At 42.1% G+C, this 19,431-nt stretch overlaps 1 protein-coding gene across 5 annotated transcripts in view; it reads left to right on the top strand.

Annotated features, from left to right (window-relative positions):
• KLHL29 (kelch like family member 29) overlaps positions 1-19,431 on the top strand; it is a 605,712-nt gene that overhangs the window by 78,937 nt on the left and 507,344 nt on the right. For 4 of the 5 annotated variants that reach the window (XM_084623313.1, XM_084623312.1, XM_084623314.1 and 1 more), the window contains exon 2: positions 1,668-1,777. The exons of the other annotated variant lie outside the window; for it this stretch is intronic. The gene's annotated coding sequence lies outside the window, so the exon portion shown is untranslated. The remainder of the gene's footprint in view (positions 1-1,667; positions 1,778-19,431) is intronic. 5 annotated transcript variants of the gene reach the window in all.

Genomic DNA, 19,431 nt, shown 5'->3' with positions numbered 1-19,431 from the left:
GAGGAAAGAACCACTGACTGCATTGTTCAAGGGAAGCTAGCTGTAAATTGGGAATTAATAGTAACTCATTTTCCGGTCCAAGGATCTCTTGTCACTGTAAAAATTTTCCCCATACAGGCCAAAACTCAAAGTAAAAATGTGAAAGCAACAGGTAGTGTTATATTCAGTTAAAATAATTGTATTGACTGCCAGTGTAACTGGGCACAGACTCACCAGCAGTGCCTCCTGCTGGTCATCTCAGGGAATTAGTGTTCCAGCCTCTGGAGCACCCTCTTCAGGCCAGTGTCTCACCTTGCTGCTGGCTCCCATGTCCTTCCTAGGACCCTGGTGCCCCTTTCACTGGGTGCTACCCCCTGGCAGTACCCCACAGTTCTGTGTCTCCCCCTCCCAGGGGAACCCCCCCACTATCCCTACCTTGCCTCAGTCATAGCCTCCTGCTAGCTCCCACACCCTGGGGCAGATTGCAGTATGAGCCACTTATCACAGGCAAGGTTGGGTTTGGACCTGCTGCTTCTGCCTACCCATGGCTGCCCCTGCACTTAACAGGCCACCCCAGGCTGCAGGCCTGGGGCTTTCCTAGGCCAGAGCTCCCTGGCTCCCTTGGCCTATCCCCAGCCCTGCTCCCCTCCAGATACTTGGTTAAGCCCCTGCAGCCAGGCTCTTCTTTCTCAAGGCCTAAGTCTGAAGTCTTAGTATCAACATTGTAGTAGTTATTCAGAGTCATCCTAGTGAATTCGAATAGGACTCCTCATGGTAGTGTTTGCAGAATCAATGTTTACCCTACTTCCCCACTTCTTATATTGTAATGCAGCAATGCAGTTGCATCTGCCCAGGTAGAGGGCTGTTCTGTTCTCTTTCTTAGGCCTTGAGAGAGTCTCTCTCCAGGCTTCTGGCTCACAGCCTTTATACAGCCAGCTGGGCCCTGATTGCTGCATGGCCCCCACCTGAGGCTGCTTCCCCAAACAGCCCTCTCTCAGGGCTGTTTTAAACCCCTCTGGGCCTGAGTGGGTGTCCACCCCGCTACACCCAGATAATGGCAGCAGTTCATTCTTGCAGGGATACATGTCATTTCCTGTCATGAAGATTACTTTCACATATATTACATCTGAAAGGGGGAACATAGGCATAAAACTGCTTTGTTATAATGAATAGTGATTTTACACTGGGCATTAAAACTATATTTTTCATATATATTTTGAAATTAATCTTCTGGGATTATTTTTACTGCATAGACATGCTTTGGGCTAACAAAAACTTGCTTCTATAATGTCATATAGCTTTTAAATAGTCTTGGTCCACTTTGTCTTGTGCATTTGCTTGTGTGCTCTCTTTTTGTAGCAGTTTATTAAAGAGAAGATTGCTGCCACCACCCCCTGGTTTCCCCCCCCCCCCATCTTGATAAGAGGGTTAACACCATGTTACTGTGGGTATTGGCCATTCTCTGCTAAACCCTAATAATCTACCAGGAACCTGGCTCTCTACACTTCATGGAGATTTGTCACCTCTGGGAGATTAAAGTTCTTCATGCCGATCATGGTGACATTTAACTTCTCCAATTGTGGAGCTATTTTTCACTTGTGCTGTGCTCATTGGAAGGCTCTTCTTATTAAATATAGATTACTTCATCTTCAGTTAGAAATAGACATTTTTTCTTCAACTCTTTCTAGGTAGCCTGGTTTCCCAGAAACCTCCTGCTAAATGCAAGGGTTTGCTGTCCTGCAGTTTACTTACTGTATTGCCGGAGATTGAATTTGACACAGATTCTGGAAACCGCAAGGTAAGAGTACAGTTATTTATTTTTTATAACATAGAAAAGTTTGACAGCAAGTCCACATATAAAAATGTTTTCAGCTTTCTCCTTCATGACTTCTTGTCACCTAACACACACAATTCGGGCCCTGTTTTTATCTTTCAATGACTGCAGTAAATCTGTACCTCGGCAGATGCAACTGCATTGCTGCGTTACAATATAAGAAGTGGGAAAGTAGGGTAAACATTGATTCTGCAAACATTACAATGAGGAGTCATATTTGGAGTCATATTTGAATTCAGTAGGATGACTCAGAATAGTGACAGGTTTCAGAGTAACAGCCGTGTTAGTCTGTATTCTCAAAAAGAAAAGGAGTACCACTTCATCAGATGCATGCCGTGGAAACTTGCATTTTCCACGGCATGCATCTGATGAAGTGAGCTGTAGCTCACGAAAGCTCATGCTCAAATAAATTGGTTAGTCTCTAAGGTGCCACAAGTACTCCTTTTCTTTTTTCAGAATAGTGAGTACAATGTCGTCACTAAGACTTCAGAATCAGGCCCTACATTATGTAACCTTTACAATAAAAAAGCGCTAGAGACTGAGTGGACAAATTCTAGGTCTTAATTTATAGATGTGCATGCACACACTATGTTAAACATTATTAAGGTTGCAAAGGTAAGCACCTCAAAAGTGAAGAAATACCAGAATTAAGATTGCCTAAATTTTTAAACAAAACAGACTAAAAAAAATATAAATCCCATCATGTGTCATCCCACATGGATCAGCACAGTTGGAAGCTTTAGATCCACTGCGCAAACCTCTGCTACTTGAGTTAAAGGAGTAAATAATAGCAGTAATCGGTTGTAATCTTCTATGTGGACAAGCACTAGCAGGAGATGAGATTTGCCAAAGGGTTTCACAAATACCTGCCGACAGCAGAGGAATGATGGGACTCTGGAATCGTGGGTTCCAATCCAAGGTGGGGGTGCTCTATTCAACACACTCTTTTGCCTCCCCCCCCCCCAGCGTGACCCCTTTGCCCTCAATCAGGCCCTGTCTAGTCATGTCTCTTTTCCACCCCGTCTCCTTGTTCCAGTGCTATTCTCTTCACCTAGACCAGCAGCTCTCAACCAGGGGTGTGAGGCTCCCTGGAGGGCTGCAAGCAGATTTCAGGGGGTCCACCTAGCAGAGCCAGCATTAGACTCACTGGAGTCCAGGGCAGAAAGCTGAAACCCCGCCTCCCCAGGCCCCGCCACCCAGGGGCTGAAGCTAAAGCCTGAGCAACTTAGTTTCACTGGGCCCCATTTGGTGTGGGGCCCCAGGCAATTGCCCTGCTTGCTACCCCCTAATGCCAGCCCTGGGTTTTAGATTTAGAAAAACCATTGTTGTGGCAAAGGTGGGCTGTGGAGTTTTTATAGCATGTCAGGGGTAGGGGGAGCTCAGAAAGAAAAAACCTGACCTAGACAGCATCTGTCTCCACTCTTCAGGTTTCTTATCAGACTCTCTCCCCTCCCAGACTCAGTCTTCTTGTCCAGCTATTTCCAGTTCCCTCAACCTCTGATCCTTGTCCCCACTTTTCTTGTCTAGACCCTCCTAGTTCCCAGTCACACCCCATTCCTCATCTGATCTCTTCCCCCTCAGCCCAAGTTTCCAGTCACTCTTATGCTCATAGACCATGTTCCCCAGTGGCTCTGTCTCCCTCCTATGGTTCCTCATCAGTTTGTGTCCTCACCCTGGCTCCTTCTCAGTCTCTTTTCCCAGTCTCTCCCTGCCACCTACCGGTCCCCTCCCCACCCTAGGTCCTTGTCCCATGCCCCTACTCAGGTCTGGCTCCTGTCCCCTTTTTATTTGAATTAGGAAGCTTCCTCTTCCATGCTGCCTGGATGTCAACAGGGGATTACTGAGGGAACAAGAGAGACGGGCTTCCTGCTCTTAGTTCTGGTGCCCTGATCCCAACCTGGCACTGCTGCTGGAACAGCCAGGAACTGCAATTACAGGGAAAGTCTCCTCATCCCTCTGCACCACGGGCTGGAGCATGCTCACCCCCTCTACCAAATTTCAAGCCCCTGCTCCAAATCATGGGGCACAAGGCTTCTCAGAAGGTCACTAGGATTTAACAGACAAAATAATCTATTTTTCCCTGGTCTCAGTCTTGAGAATGGAGGAACTCTTTTGGCCAAAATTTCTCAGGCAGACAGACACCTAGTATGGAAAATTTCAGCCCAATCTTTTAAAGTTTAGCAATATTTTAAGTAACTGAAAACAGGGTCTTATAATGGGAAGTATTGGGCATTGTTAATACCAAACCTGCCTATAATACGTGCACACACATATGCAAACTGTAGCAAAGCAATGACTCACCAGTCCAGCACCTCCTGCTGGTTGTCTTGGGAATTAGTTCTTCCAGACCAGAGCATCCTCTACAGGCCAGTGTTTCACCTGCCGCTAGCCCCCATGTCCTTCCCGGACCCTGGTGCCCTTTACCCTGGGGCTCTGCCCCAGCAGTACCTCCACACTCTGGGTCTCCCCTCCCTGGGGAACCCCCAACTCTCTAAACCCACCTTGCCTCAGTGGCTACTGCCAGTCATCATCTAGCCCCCTTTCCCTGGGGCAGGCTGCAGTCTGTAACGGCCACTCATCACTGGCAAGGGGTTAGGCCCAGCTGCCTCTGCTTATTCCCAGGCTGCCCCTCTGCAGCTCCAGTACCTTTCTGGGCCTTTACCAAGGCCTGCAGCCTGGGGGTTTACCAGGCTGGCGCTCCCTTTACCCTTTCACAGCACTGGTCCACCTGTCTCTTAGGCAGCTAGCCTTTCCCACTCCAGGACTAGAGTGAGACTCCCTCAGCTCCTGGCCCCCAGCCCTCTTATAAAGGCCAGCTGGGCTCTGATTGAACTGGCCACACCTGTGGTCAGCTACTCACTCAGCTTTTCCCAGTGCTGCTTTTAACCCCATCAGGGCCGGAGCAGGGTGACTACCCTGCTACACAAAACACATACATTTCCAAGACTTGCACCATCCTGAAACAATTGGCTTGCAGCTTCTTAATGTGTGTTTTACAAATTAAGGGCATGATCTCATATGCACGTATCGGTTGGGAGACTGTATGTGCACGTTATAACAGTGCTCAGGATAGAACAGGGAAATATATAAAATGGAATCGTTTTACTGGCAATGGGGATTAGAAATGAAATATGATCGTAGCCCATCTATATAAATAGAAAATAAATGTTTTTGAAAAATAAGCCAGAATTGTGAGCAAGGTTTTCTCCTGGAATTGTATTCTAGTTGTAGTAAATGTTCAACTATGTATTTAAAGAGTAGCTCTGTTTCTGTATGTGTTGGTAGAGCCTATCCTAGGCCACCATCCAGGGGAGAGACCAGTATGAATACAGTGCCACGCCTGGCCAGGCCAGGCGTGGGTCAGATGATGAAAAGGTCAGCAGGGAGAGGAAGAGATCTCCTACCTGCTTTGCTGACTAGCTCATTGGTGGGTGGGAGGGAGGAAAGAGAGAAGATTCACTCTTGCAGTACTCCAACAACAACTAGTATTCTGGCCAGGGTGGCTGGAGCTTCATGTGGAGGTACCTTGGCTTGATATGTGCAGGGAAGGAGATGAAAACAGAGGATCAAGGGGCAAACAGGAGTCAGGGAGTCTGAGGGAGAGAGTGTTAAATAGAGTAAGATACAGTTAAGAGGAGGGAAAATGGGCTAAATGAGAGGAATGTATGAATAATTTATTTTCTGTTGTGGTAATATCACAAGTTAAATTCGCTGGGCGTGTGGCAGCATAACGCACTTGATATGAAAGTAAAAAACCTTCCTCTGATGTTCTGAGGATGGTCCTTGGCTGGCTACTGAAGAAAAGATATTAAGATATCCTCCTGCTGATATTTTTGAAACAATGTACTGTGCCTGTTACTTGACGATAGGAGAATGCTTGTGGTTTTGTTAGATCAAATTAGAATATTTATAAAATTGTCATGTGTATATTCGTATAAAGTCTGAAATCTGACATCGTTAGTTTCTGGATTACCGCCTCCCCTTATGCCGACTTTCATCCAGAATCATAATTTTTTTCTAAAGTGTCTGAGTCTGTCTCCTTTTTCCAAGATGAACTTTGTCCATTGCTATAGTGGGCTGAGAGCATGAAGGACACTTTGGTCTTTGACCCATTTTCAGATGTTCTCAGTCTGTTGCTTCCCTTAAAATACATTTTAATCTTTTATGTGGGGGTGGGGGGGCAGTTCACACAACTTGTTCAAGGTGTTATAAATCCCGACTATGGAAATACAACTTCAGTATTCTAAGTGGGCAGTTACATAGGAACCTTTGGTCCCTGATTCAAACTAACATCAGGTTTTACTATATGTAGTATTAAAAAACAAAAGTTATTTGAAATAGAGGAAATGAGAGAGAGAGCTGTGACTGTAATGTAGTTGTTTTAATAGCTGTGGCTCCTCCAGCACAGCAGAATAATTGCTTTACAGAATACTTGCTACCTGAGGAAAGTGTGGGCGAGGCATGGAAACGATAAAGTGAGCCTTCAATTGACCACATGCTATTAGATGCTTGTCTACTCTACCACTGAACAGCGTGGCTTTCAGCTGTATGTTCCAGTGGAACAGTGGGTCACATCTAATGTGGTACTGTGTGTAATCTATAAGGTAAAGAACAACTGACAATATAGTGAGGAAAAACAGAAGAGGCCATAGGAACGTCGCCACCCTCTGTACCAAAGCCAGAAGTATAAGAACACTGCTTTTATCTCTGATGTAGCCTTGCTGCTTTAAAATTTCTGTTCTGTGTCTTAGGTAGTTTGAAGCAAAGATTTCAGTTTTCATTGACCCATTCAGTTGGGGAGAAAAGCAAGTGAAACAAAGTTGAAAATGCTAGCTGCACTGACTCCAGTATCCATAATACCTTAAGTAGGAGTCTAATGTGATATGTATTGGCATATGGAACAGAAACGAAGCAGTAACTCTCCTTCACACAGTGGGAAATTCACTTATCCAGAAAAGTTCAGAGTTCTATATCTTAAAAAGAGATGGGATTTTTTTTTCCCGAATAACCATTGTTATACATGTTAAGATGAGGCAATCTAATCACGTCTGCAAATCTGCTAAACAGAGGATCATTCTGGGAAGCATGCTCCATATACACTCACAGTATTGCATAATTAGCGAATAGCATGATTTCAGGAAGGAAGGTGGATTTTCTCCAGGTGAGACACAGGAAATACTAACAAATATTCTATGAATGCTGATCAGGTGTTGCCTGTCTAAATTTTGTAAGTGAAAGGGAGAACATTGCTTAATCAATATGGTCCTGTTGATTTATTTATATGTAGCTTCTGTCGATATGCTGTGGCTAGTACTATGGCTAACTACTCCAGGCTTGCGAGTTATATCTGGGTTCTATTCCTAAGGAATCTGAGGAACACGCTTCTTTTGTAACTACTGTGCCTCAGCTTCCTTGTTTTTTAAAATGGAGAGTCGATCCCTCTAATTCACAGACGTGCTGTGAGACCTCCAGAAACAGTTACATACTTTTAGTTCCTTGGGAGAAAGACACTAAAAAAGTCAAAATACTTATGTTTATAGTATAAAATATATACTTGGATTCATATGTTATCTCTACACTGTTAATAGGTTGCTTTTAAACCGCAGAAGTATAGTTTCTAATGTTTTATGTTACCATACAGATTAGATGCTTGTATCTAAATCGCTTGTTAAAAGTCAGAGGAAAGACATATGAGGGTTGCTATGCAGCTGCCATTTTACAAAGTCAAGGTTTAGGACTAGAAACAAAGCATGGAAATGTGATATCTTTTTAAATTAATTTCCTTTTACAAGAGCAGTTTAAAATATTTTTGTCAGGTTTAATAATAATGAGCTCATTTAGGGCTGAGATGAGTGATAATTATGAATGGATCATGAGTCATCAGGCCATGATGTTGCCTGGATTGCAGATTTTATTTATTACAAATGAAATTATTCACCACCGAGGATATTTTGTGCATGCTAATTATATGGAGTTCTGCTGGGTAGTTTTTTCTTTTAAGCTGATCTTACCCTCAAGGCACTTCACATTTCTGTCCTTCCCTTCTACTTTGCTCTTATGTCACACCTGTACTTTTACTCCCTCGGTGGTGCATGCCTCACATGTTTGTTTGCTTACTTTTTGCATGCAAATGTTGCCATATCTTCTTCTGTGCTGCCTCTCATCAATGGACCCGTTTCCTGAGATGAAGGAATTCCTGATCCCTTTGCCAGATTCAGTTCTGCCACAGTGCATAGAGGAACTCAATCTCTCAGTAATGGCTTGTGGGATGGATGGAGGGGGAGAGAATGTTGGCATTTGCTTTATAAGTTTAATGGGTTGCGGGAATTATAATTGTATATTAAAAATTGTATCCTTCTCCCTTGACACTTTGTATCTCACTTTTCTTCTTAGACTCTTATTCATGAAAGCACTTACGCGCCTTCTTCACTTTAAACGCATGAACAGTCCCTTTGTGTTCAGCTGGACTTCTCCATGGGCTTAAAGTTACGTGTGTGCTTAAGTACTTTGTTGGATTTAGGCCTTAGACTAAATTCAGCTGAGAAGGGACAACATCTTCCCATGTGTTTGAGAAACACCTAGGACAATGGATATTATCATAGTATAAATATTAAACTGTGCACCATTTATTCTGTTGTGGTATTAATGTAGGTACTGATTCTGACTCTGATCCTGGGTGCACGCATGACTATATGAATGTCATCAGTCCCGTTGACCAAATTTTGCACATGCTTAAGTTTTGCAGGATGGGCCCTCTGAGAGATGCTGAGCAGCTACTGCTGCTTTTAACACTGGCAGGCCTGATCCTGCTGCTGTTGATGTAGCAATGTGGGTTAGTACCTAGGACTGGGGTGCTTAATAATAATACTTATTACAGGAAAGCACCCGTTGACTTCAATAGTGCAGATCTGAGCTCTTTCAATTGATGCTGTAGGTACTCAGTTCTTCTCAGGATCCACCTCTGTACAGAGTAACAGATATTCATCAGGGCACAGTAGATTTGAAAGTGAACAACTTATGTTCAGGATTCTGGCTTCAAAGATACATATTTTAAAATGTATATGAAGCCTATACATCTATTTCCTAAACTTAATGTTTCAAAGCCTATAGATTGTGGTCTCAGATGAAATGAGAGATGGTGATCGTGGGAAGGCTAAAGTAGTGCCCATCTTTAAAAAAGGGAAGAAGGAGGATCCTGGGAATTACAGACCAGTCAGCCTCACTTCAGTCCCTGGAAAAATCATGGAGCAGGTCCTCAAGGAATCAATTCTGAAGCACTTAGAGGAGAGGAAAGTGATCAGGAACAGTCAGCATGGATTCACCAAGGGCAAGTCATGTTTGACTAATCTAATTGCCTTCTATGATGAGATAACTGGCTCTGTGGATGAGGGGAAAGCAGTGGACATGTTGTTCCTTGACTTTAGCAAAGCTTTTGACACGGTCTCCCACAGTATTCTTGCCAGCAAGTTAAAGAAGTATGGGCTGGATGAATGGACTATAAGGTGGATAGAAAGTTGTCTAGATTGTCGGGCTGAACGGGTAGTGATCAATGGCTCCATGTCTAGATGGCAGCCAGTATCAAGTGGAGTGCCCCAAGGGTCGGTCCTGGGGCCACTTTTGTTCAGTATCTTCATTAATGATCTGGAGGATGGAGTGGATTGCACCCTCAGCAAGTTTGCAGATGACACTAAACTGGGAGGAGAGGTAGATACGCTGGAGGGTAGGGATAGGATACAGAGGGACCTAGACAAATTGGAGGATTGGGCCAAAAGAAATCTGATGAGGTTCAGCAAGGACAAGTGCAGAGTCCTGCACTTAGGAAGGAAGAATCCCATGCACCACTACAGACTAGGGACCTAATGGCTAGGCAGCAGTTCTGCAGAAAAGGACCTAGGGGTTACAGTGGACGAGAAGCTGGATATGAGTCAACAGTGTGCCCTTGTTGCCAAGAAGGCCAATGGCATTTTGGGATGTATAAGTAGGGGCATTGCCAGCAGATCGAGGGACGTGATCATTCCCGTCTATTAGACAGTGGTGAGGCCTCATCTGGAGTACTGGGTCCAGTTTTGGGCCCCACACTATAAGAAGGATGTGAAAAAATTGGAAAGAGTCCAGCGGAGGGCAACAAAAATGATTAGGGGACTGGAACACATGAGTTATGAGGAGAGGCTGAGGGAACTGGGATTGTTTAGTCTGCGGATGAGAAGAATGAGGGGGGATTTGATCGCTGCTTTCAACTACCTGAAAGGGGGTTCCAAAGAAGATGGCTCTAGACTGTTCTCAGTGGTAGCAGATGACAGAACAAGGAGTAATGGTCTCAAGTTGCAGTGGGGGAGGTTTAGGTTGGATATTAGGAAACACTTTTTCACTAGGAGGGTGGTGAAACACTGGAATGCATTACCTAGGGAGGTGGTGGAATCTCCTTCCTTAGAAGTTTTTAAGATCAGGTTTGACAAAGCCCTGGCTGGGATGATGTAGTTGGGGATTGGTCCTACTTTGAGCAGAGGGTTGGTCTAGATGACCTCCTGAGGTCCCTTCCAACCCTGATATTCTATGATTTAAACCATGCAACGTATTTCAACACAAAATTACACAGACTAAAATAACAATCACTATGGTAGTTGGAGCGGATACCTCTGTTTCAAGATGCAAAAGCTTCTGCTGAAGTCAGATGACACAGACTTGTCACATTGTTCAAGAAAAGAAAGATCACTGTGGGATAGAATTAATTTGCAGCATCTTGTTTACCGTTTTGAGTTTTGTCAGGAATTTCCCCCCATGCGGTCTGATATGTCTAGTGAAAGATTTTCAGTGAGAGGTAATATAATATATTAAAAAATTTTATTGATCACAGTATGCTGTTACTGGAAGATGTCTTTTTCTAAATGGAACACAAGGGACTTTCTGTTGCATGACAGGAAAATATATTGTAACATGCAAACAGGATCCTTGTAAAGGTCAGAGTATTTTACCACTAAATTTTTCTCTAAGAGTGTTGAGTTTCTTCACAGCAAGATCAAGATTTTCAGTACGGAGGGGGAAACCTTACAAATAAAGCGTCACATTCATAAAGGAAGGCAGTAAGAATTATGTCCACCATCACCAGATATCAGAAATTACAAAGTAATAGACATTACTGTAAATCACATTGTTGTGGGCATGCACTATTGTGAAAAAGTGGGGCTGGATTAGAACCAGTTTATACATACTGTGACAAAGTTCCTCCTCTGCCTTGGTGGGTTCTGCACTTTCTGGTGGATTTGCTCACTTCAGAGGTTTACGGCAGTCCTCAGTTTGGCTCCTTTTGTTAGTGGCACAGACCTGCCATTCACTCGGTTAACCTCTTCACTGGCCAGCATGGGGAAAAGGAGAACAATCCCCGCAGTCTCTGCTGGCCCACCTGATGGGTTGGGGGACAGGCCAGAGACCTTCCCCTCTGGTGGGACCCACAGTCCAGATCAATTCCTCTTATATGAAATCGGGAGTTGAAGGGATGGCCTGCCCTCTATTCTAGGTTCCAGCCCAGGGCCCTGTGGATTGCAGCTGTCTATGGTGTCTCCTGTAACAGCTGTGTGACAGCTACAACTCCCTGGGCTACTTCCCCATGGCCTCCTCCCAACACCTTCTTTGTCCTCACCGCTGGACCTTCCTCCTGATGTCTGATACTGCTTGTACTTTTCAGTCCTCCAGCAGTATACCTACTCACTCTCAGCTTCTTGTGCGTCTCTTGCTCCCAGCTCTTTGCACGTACCTCACTAACTGAAGTGAAATCCTTTTTAAAACCAGGTGCCCTGATTAGCCTGCCTGTCCTAATTGATTCTGGTAGCTTCTTAATTGGCTCCAGGTGTCCTAATTAGCCTGCCTTAATTGGTTCCAGCAACTTCCTGATTGTTCTGGAACAGCCCATTATCTTACTCAGGGAAAAAGAATCTGCTCAATCTGGAGCTAATATATCTACCTTCGATCACTCTCCTGTAGCCCTCTGGCCTGACCCTGTCACAATACTCTCTAGTGGTGTGTATATTAATACACATGCACAACATTTTGTATCCATAATAAAACAGTATAGTCCTCTTAAATAAAAACAATTCTAAACCAAGACGTTTTATTAGGCTCCTAGTATAAAAAAGTTAAGGAGAAAATCTTCATTGCACACAGAAGGTTTGCTGAGCAAATGTGCATTAGCAGTTTACAAAAAATGGGGTAGCAAGCTATCTCAGTCTGTAGCAGGGTGCCCAGTTCATGCAACTTTAAAAAAAAGAAGTCTCAAATGTATTTAAATTTAAAGAGGACTTCCACAGCATAACCAACAACACTGAGTATCTTTTATATACATCTATCTATTATATACATATAATCTCCAATGTGCAATATGAATATAAATTATGACTGGTCTCAAAATAGAACTTCAAGAATAGACACGTCATAAATAGGATGCCCAATAAAGTTATTTCAACATATTCCTAACCAAACTCTCCAAAACATGTAATGCAAAATATAACTCTTGACCAAATATATTATTTCATTACCATGAATAATATCTATGTGGTATATACACAAAAAACCACACGCCAATTTCAAATGAGCCATTGCTGGTCTGCACAGTAAACCAAATAAAATAATGTTCTCAATATTTATTTTCTTTTGTCCAGTTCCACTTTCAACATGTCTCTAGTGCCTTCCTCAGTCTTTGATGCAATCAATCTCCACTTCAGTGGATTTGAAAATATAAGCTTGACCAAGAAAATTCATTTGTGGTACTGCAGCTGGTTACTAAACCACTGGCAGTTCCTATATCCCAGAATGATTCTTCACTTCAGCAGCCCTTTTCTTCACAAACAAAGCACGGTAGCATCTCTCCAGAAATGTCAATTTTCTTCTCCTGAAATTTTCAGTACCGTATTTGGTTTCTACTTTGTCGACTTTAAGCAAATTGTTCCTGTGTCTCTCAGATATCCAAAGTCACAAGAATGGTTCTAGGTTATGTGAGAGCTTGAGTTTTCCCAACCCCACCCCGCTCCCAAACTTCTTCACCACACACTGAAGCCTTTGTGCAGTAAAAGAGAGCTTGGGTTCTCAAGCAGGGAGTCAACATAAAGAATCTAAATTTTCAGATACCCTTTTCCCCAGTGAGTTTAAAAATTTTCAAGCTATAGATTTTCTCTCATTTACTGCACTGAGTCTGTTACAATCTACTGCAGCAATAAACATGACCTCAAGTGTAAGAGAACTGGGGATTCTCTACAAGAACTCTCTCCATTGACCTCCAAGAGTATATCCATCTCCTCATCAACCACTCAAGTCTTTTCATTAATTAAATCCATACTTGTTGATCATGGCAGTTTCAGTACAAATTCTGAAAGCATTTAATAAAGATTAATTTACCCTCACACCACCTTTCTGAAGTACTTGTGTGGAAAGCAGGGATTCTACTGAAACTACGAGGGAATTTTAGGTAGGTGGAATAGGGTTACTTGAACTGGAATTTCCCCATAACACAGGGTAGGGATTTTAACCCTGCAGAAAGTGCTATGTGATCTTTACCATGACCGCAGTTGGTTAGAATATCAGGTGTACAAGTCAACCAACAGACATTGCTGCAAAGGATCATCATCACTCGGTTGGAATACAAGTTCATTCCTGTCGCAGAAGGAAGAACGCTACTAGCTGAATGGTCAGCATCACATCTTATAAGGTGATCTTTGGTGGCTGCCAATACAGGTAAAAGACCAGACTACACTGGGCTTTTGAAACCTAATAGGATCTTAGCTTGAGGTGACATGGCTGCAGGATCAGATGAGCAAGTCCCACAGCCCATGCTGCAGGAGTTAATTTTCACAAGTTAAATCAGCTTCTACTGCAGCCGGGCTCCCCACCATTGAAAAAAAAATACTTAAAAAAAAATAGTTAGACATGACTGCAAAAGAGATGAATTATTGAAGTATAAATCCTCTTAGTTTCCATAGAATCATAGAATCATAGAATATCAGGGTTGGAAGGGACCCCAGAAGGTCATCTAGTCCAACCCCCTGCTCAAAGCAGGACCAATTCCCAGTTAAATCATCCCAGCCAGGGCTTTGTCAAGCCTGACCTTAAAAACCTCTAAGGAAGGAGATTCTACCACCTCCCTAGGTAACGCATTCCAGTGTTTCACCACCCTCTTAGTGAAAAAGTTTTTCCTAATATCCAATCTAAACCTCCCCCACTGCAACTTGAGACCATTACTCCTCGTTCTGTCATCTGCTACCATTGAGAACAGTCTAGAGCCATCCTCTTTGGAACCCCCTTTCAGGTAGTTGAAAGCAGCGATCAAATCCCCCCTCATTCTTCTCTTCTGCAGGCTAAACAATCCCAGCTCCCTCAGCCTCTCCTCATAACTCATGTGTTCCAGTCCCCTAATCATTTTTGTTGCCCTTCGCTGGACTCTCTCCAATTTATCCACATCCTTCTTGAAGTGTGGGGCCCAAAACTGGACACAGTACTCCAGATGAGGCCTCACCAATGTCGAATAGAGGGGAACGATCACGTCCCTCGATCTGCTCGCTATGCCCCTACTTATACATCCCAAAATGCCATTGGCCTTCTTGGCAACAAGGGCACACTGCTGACTCATATCCAGCTTCTCGTCCACTGTCACCCCTAGGTCCTTTTCCACAGAACTGCTGCCTAGCCATTCGGTCCCTAGTCTGTAGCTGTGCATTGGGTTCTTCCGTCCTAAGTGCAGGACCCTGCACTTATCCTTACTGAACCTCATCAGATTCCTTTTGGCCCAATCTTCCAATTGGTCTAGGTCCTTCTGTATCCTATCCCTCCCCTCCAGCGTATCTACCACTCCTCCCAGTTTAGTATCATCCGCAAACCACTCCTCCCAGTTTAGTATCATCCGCATCATCTATGTTCATGGAATGAGAGGTTGAGGAAAGATGAGGGAGAGAAGAAAGCCAGTGGTAGAACAGATTGTGCTGTGTAAATGATAGCAAAGTTTTTTTTGTTTTGTTTATTTGAATTGGAGTTTGGTAGATGATGTAAATATATGTATATTTTACACTTCATTTTGCACTGAATGTAAAAATGTAGTTTTAAGCAGAAAGTTAGACAACTTGCAAACTCATTTTTGTAATTCGCTGAAAGAGGTTTCTGTATAGTGATAAGAACCTTTAATTGTATCTCTTCTTCGTGATACATGAGCAAAAACAATTATACTGAGTGTCTCTTATTTTATTAAGGAAGGATACAGTCCTTTAAGTATGCAAAAGGATTTCTAATATTTCACTGGTTACAGGAATTAAAAACTGCCTTCTTCACAGACTAGATAAACTGAGAAATGCAGACCCCCTCATCTTTGTCTGCTCTAAAGTTATAGTAAGAGGATTTTAGTAAGATTAGAATCTTCCACTGCCTACTTAAAAGTCTACTCAGAACTGCTTTACATCTCTATGAAGGGAGAATCTACACTAGCTAGATTTGAATAATGGAATTGCCATTAATATCTAGCATAAAAGGATGATTGGTTGTATATTTGATTTATGGGAAGCTGAAATTGACAAAGTGTACTGTATGTGTGAGGGTATATTTATGCTAGTAACCCTTGAAAACCAATCCAATCTTGTTATGTTCACTAAACATTTAAATGGCTAAAATAACAATTTATGGTATAGTAAATCTAATTACTGTAATTTTGATAGTTTTGATAATGGCTTTGGGTTAGTAAAAACCTGTGCAAACGTTCCACATTCAGAGCAAGTCTGACAAGTCACCATTTACTTACTGGCAGTTACAGGATTATCAGCTTTGAACCAAAGGAAATCATTTCAAATGTACTAGGAGTTTAAGGTATGTTGTTTCTTCATCAATTGCTAGTACAAGAATTGTGTTTTCCAATTTATGTGCAAATGGGCTTCCAAAATCTTTACTGTGAACTGAGATTTTGTTGTCAGGGTTTTTTTCTATTTTTTCTATTATTTTTGTTTGTTATTTTACCCCTGTTTTGCTAATAACCATCAGATTGCACATGCGTGCAGCTGTTTCTTGATTTTGCTTTGCCTGCAATACCTAATTCTTCGATATGTATTGTCTGGCTGCTTTGCAAACAAGGTGTCCTTAAGATATTCAGCTATGCATTCATTTTTGAAATGTTCTGGAAATTATTTGATTTTAGGAGAATATCTTGTTGATTCAAATCAGACAAATTCCTTAAGGGTGTGTAATGTGTTTTGTGGGTTGATAAGTCTAGTGTATGTACTGCACTCATCATACTTTGATATGTATCTATCTAGAACATACAGTAGCTCAGTAAAATGCATTTGGCTTAAATATAGGATATTAGGTTGGGCTTCCTGCTAAATAACTTCATGTTATGAGGCATTTGTCACAACTTGCCCACATAGTTCAAATGGAGTAGTTTGCAGAGTTGGTGCAGTGGGCTCTCTTGTAGGGGCGGGTTGGTGTTGTTATCCAATTACATTAGTAGTAGTTCATGTTGCTTGGTGCATTTCGAGGGCACAAACCAAAACTATTTCTCAGAAATATATTTTATGAGCTTGGGATAAATCCTCTTTGGCAGGGACAGTTTAACAATATCCCTCCAGAGTCCCCCCTTTCAACCCAAGCTGTGCATTTTCAGCCATTTATTTCTCTCAACCTACTTGTGGAAGTCTTAGTCACCAAACCTTTCAAATTAAAGTATTTCTCATCCGATCTTAACTCACTACATAACTTTTTCATTATTATTTTGAAAGAATATGTTTAATATTAAGAAAATGCAGATGAATAACTCACTCAATATACTTTGTAGGCTTGAACCAACATGATCCATGCATCCAAATTATGGCAGCTTTATCTAGTGTGAATGAGATGCTACTTATGTTTGCAGGTAAAAAATCAACAACTATTTATTTGGCAGAATTATTTATTTCTTACTGATGATTTTTGTAGTGTATCTAATCAGAGTGCTCATGAATAGAAATGACACAATTTAAATATAGAGGCACTGCTGTACATTGTATGATCTTGTTTTCTCAAACTGTTCCATAATGCAGTGAATAAATTTATCTCTTCTGAAAAGACTTTTGCAGAAATCATACATGGAGTGTTCACCTCTATTATTTAATATGACTGTTTTATAACTCTCATAAATCGGTGATTTTTCAGGTGCCAGTAGCAGAGGGAGAAAGGAGTTCATTCTGAGGAGAAAAAGAAGAAAGGCAAAATCATATGGAAGCTAAAAGTGCAGCTAACTGCACGAGAAGCACTTCAATGAAAATGAGCACTAGAAAATAGTTAAATAGATTTGGCTGAGATCATTCCCACCTCCCTTGCATAGCAATCCCTAGGTAAACTTACAGAGGGCACTCTCCCAGTGTATATCTTTCCATTCCCTTGTGGAAAGGAGGTGGTGGTGGGTCAGCAACACCTGGTCTCCTTAGGGTATGTCTACACTGCAATTAAACAAAAGGCGGGTAGGGTCCCAGAGCTTGGGCTTCAGCCTGAGCCCAAACATCTACATCACAATTAATCAGCCCCTTAGCCCAGCCTGAGACAGCTGATACGGGCCAGCTACAGGTGTTTAATTGCAATGTAGACGTACCCTTAGAGGCCCCTCCTAGGGGCTTCACAGGGGGAGAGATGTATTCTAGGCAGGCTGGTGGAGGAGTGGGCAGGCAGTGAGGACAGGACACCATTGATCTGTCATCCCCAGCCCTATGGAGAGTCTCTGGAAAAGGGTGGGATGGGTGAGAAAGGCTTGGGTTTATGTCACTGCCAAATGGCATAAGACAGAATCCAGTCAATGGAAGATCTGGCCTGCAGTGTGTAAGTGCCTCCATTCCCCTGTAGACATCACACTACTGACCAAATAGAGGCCTACATATGGCTCTCAGCCTAACCTTGGTTGTGGTGCGTTGAGATGTTGAGAATCCTTGGGACAGAGACTTCCGTATGGAAAAGAAAGTGAGTCAGGAAGCTCAGTGTTACAGATAGAATTGATTGAAATGTTTCAGTGAAATTAGTCATCCAAACTTCACATTTAGACTCTTAAAAAAAATCGAGGAAACTTTTTTTATTAAATTTCTTTCATGTTTTTTGCCAAGCTTTAGCTTCAGCATTAACATTGGAGATCTTTATTTGTCTTTGGTAATTGATGACTTAAGCAGAATGGAAGATGAAGGTAATCTTAGACCCGCCATGAAGAACCAGAAACCAATGCGTTAAGGTGCACCCTAGTCTTGTTAGTGCATGAAAGATACACACATTATGTATCTTAGCAATTCACATTATCTTCCCTTTCTAAGCACTTTGATGTGCAGTTATGCACCCTGTGTTAGACCAGCTCCTGGTAACCAGAATCTCTCTCCCCCTAACCTGACTGCCTTATATCACAGTAATGCATTTCTCAGTACCTTACTGAAAGTGCCTGCTGTCTTTGGTATGATAAAAAGCATATTTAGCATCCTTCATTATGACACGCTACATAATTTTACAAAGCTGGAAAAAGCAGAGTCTCTAATCCTCAAGGGAAGGTTGAGGACAGCCCAACTGAATCTGGCTGCTACTTTAATATTCTGCCTCTTTTAGACTTGTGGTATTTTAATCCCACAATGAATTTCAACATTTACTTGTGCTTGAAAACCTTACTGGGAACCAGCACCTCCTAATCTTTTACATTTCTTGTGATTAGCGCTGCCTACTAATCCTAACACTAGACCCAATACCAACTGTTAACTGCACTACTTGTTTTCCAGCTAAATCTAATCCTTGTAGCAGTCTGAGACCAGCATTATATTTATCACTCTTAAACTGTCAGCTGTAAGATGTTGTGGCAGTTCTTGGGTTGTGTTTTTTTTCTTCGTCACAGGCTGATAAATGCAGTGATTAGTATGAGATTATTTTGTATATGATGAATGCTACAAAAGGAAAACAATAATCTCTTTTGTATGTGAGGAAGTATTTCACTTTCTGCCGATGTTAGTGATTAGTAGCAAGATGTGTATGTGCAATGACTTTCCTTAGTGGCAATTCCCTCCTCCCACACCTCCTCACCTATTAATATATTTGTTTTAAAGCTTTTGCTATTAGGTTATGTAGACTCTGTTTAATGTGCTAGGAAAGATAATACACTTGTCAAACCCATCCAGTTCCCAATGTGCAGACAGCTTTAGAGACAAACAGCTGGTTCTAGCAAAGGTTCACTGTGTGTTTGTCCACCCAGCAGCAGTAGATTTTGAACTACCTAGATGAATTAAGATTAAAGAAGCTTCTATTGTTTTTTTGTTTTGTTTTTTGTTTGTTTGTTTTTTCATGGAAACTTGTGTGGGTGTATAATATCTCCAAGAGCTGTTCAGAATTTACATTAGGAGAGAGCAAAAGAGAGTGCATACTGCATAGCCACAGAATAATTCTCTGTTTTTTTTTATTAACAGGACCCTCTCCCCTAAATGGTTTTTAAATTGCACTGAAAATAACAGGCAAATTAGACATAGAATATGAAATTACACTTCTACGTAAATGGAGCTAATATAGCTAGCAGTTCCCTAAATGTTTCTGCTGTCATTGTTCTCTTTAGCGTGTCAGTCACAAGACCTCAAAAACTGATAAACAATTTTTGTTATTGATATGGCTCT

The sequence above is a fragment of the Lepidochelys olivacea genome, assembly GCF_965140295.1.
Source record: "Lepidochelys olivacea isolate rLepOli2 genome assembly, chromosome: 3".
Classification (NCBI taxonomy): Eukaryota; Metazoa; Chordata; order Testudines; family Cheloniidae; genus Lepidochelys; species Lepidochelys olivacea.
Note: the sequence above shows the minus strand (reverse complement) of the source record. Positions and strands in the feature narration are given on the sequence as shown.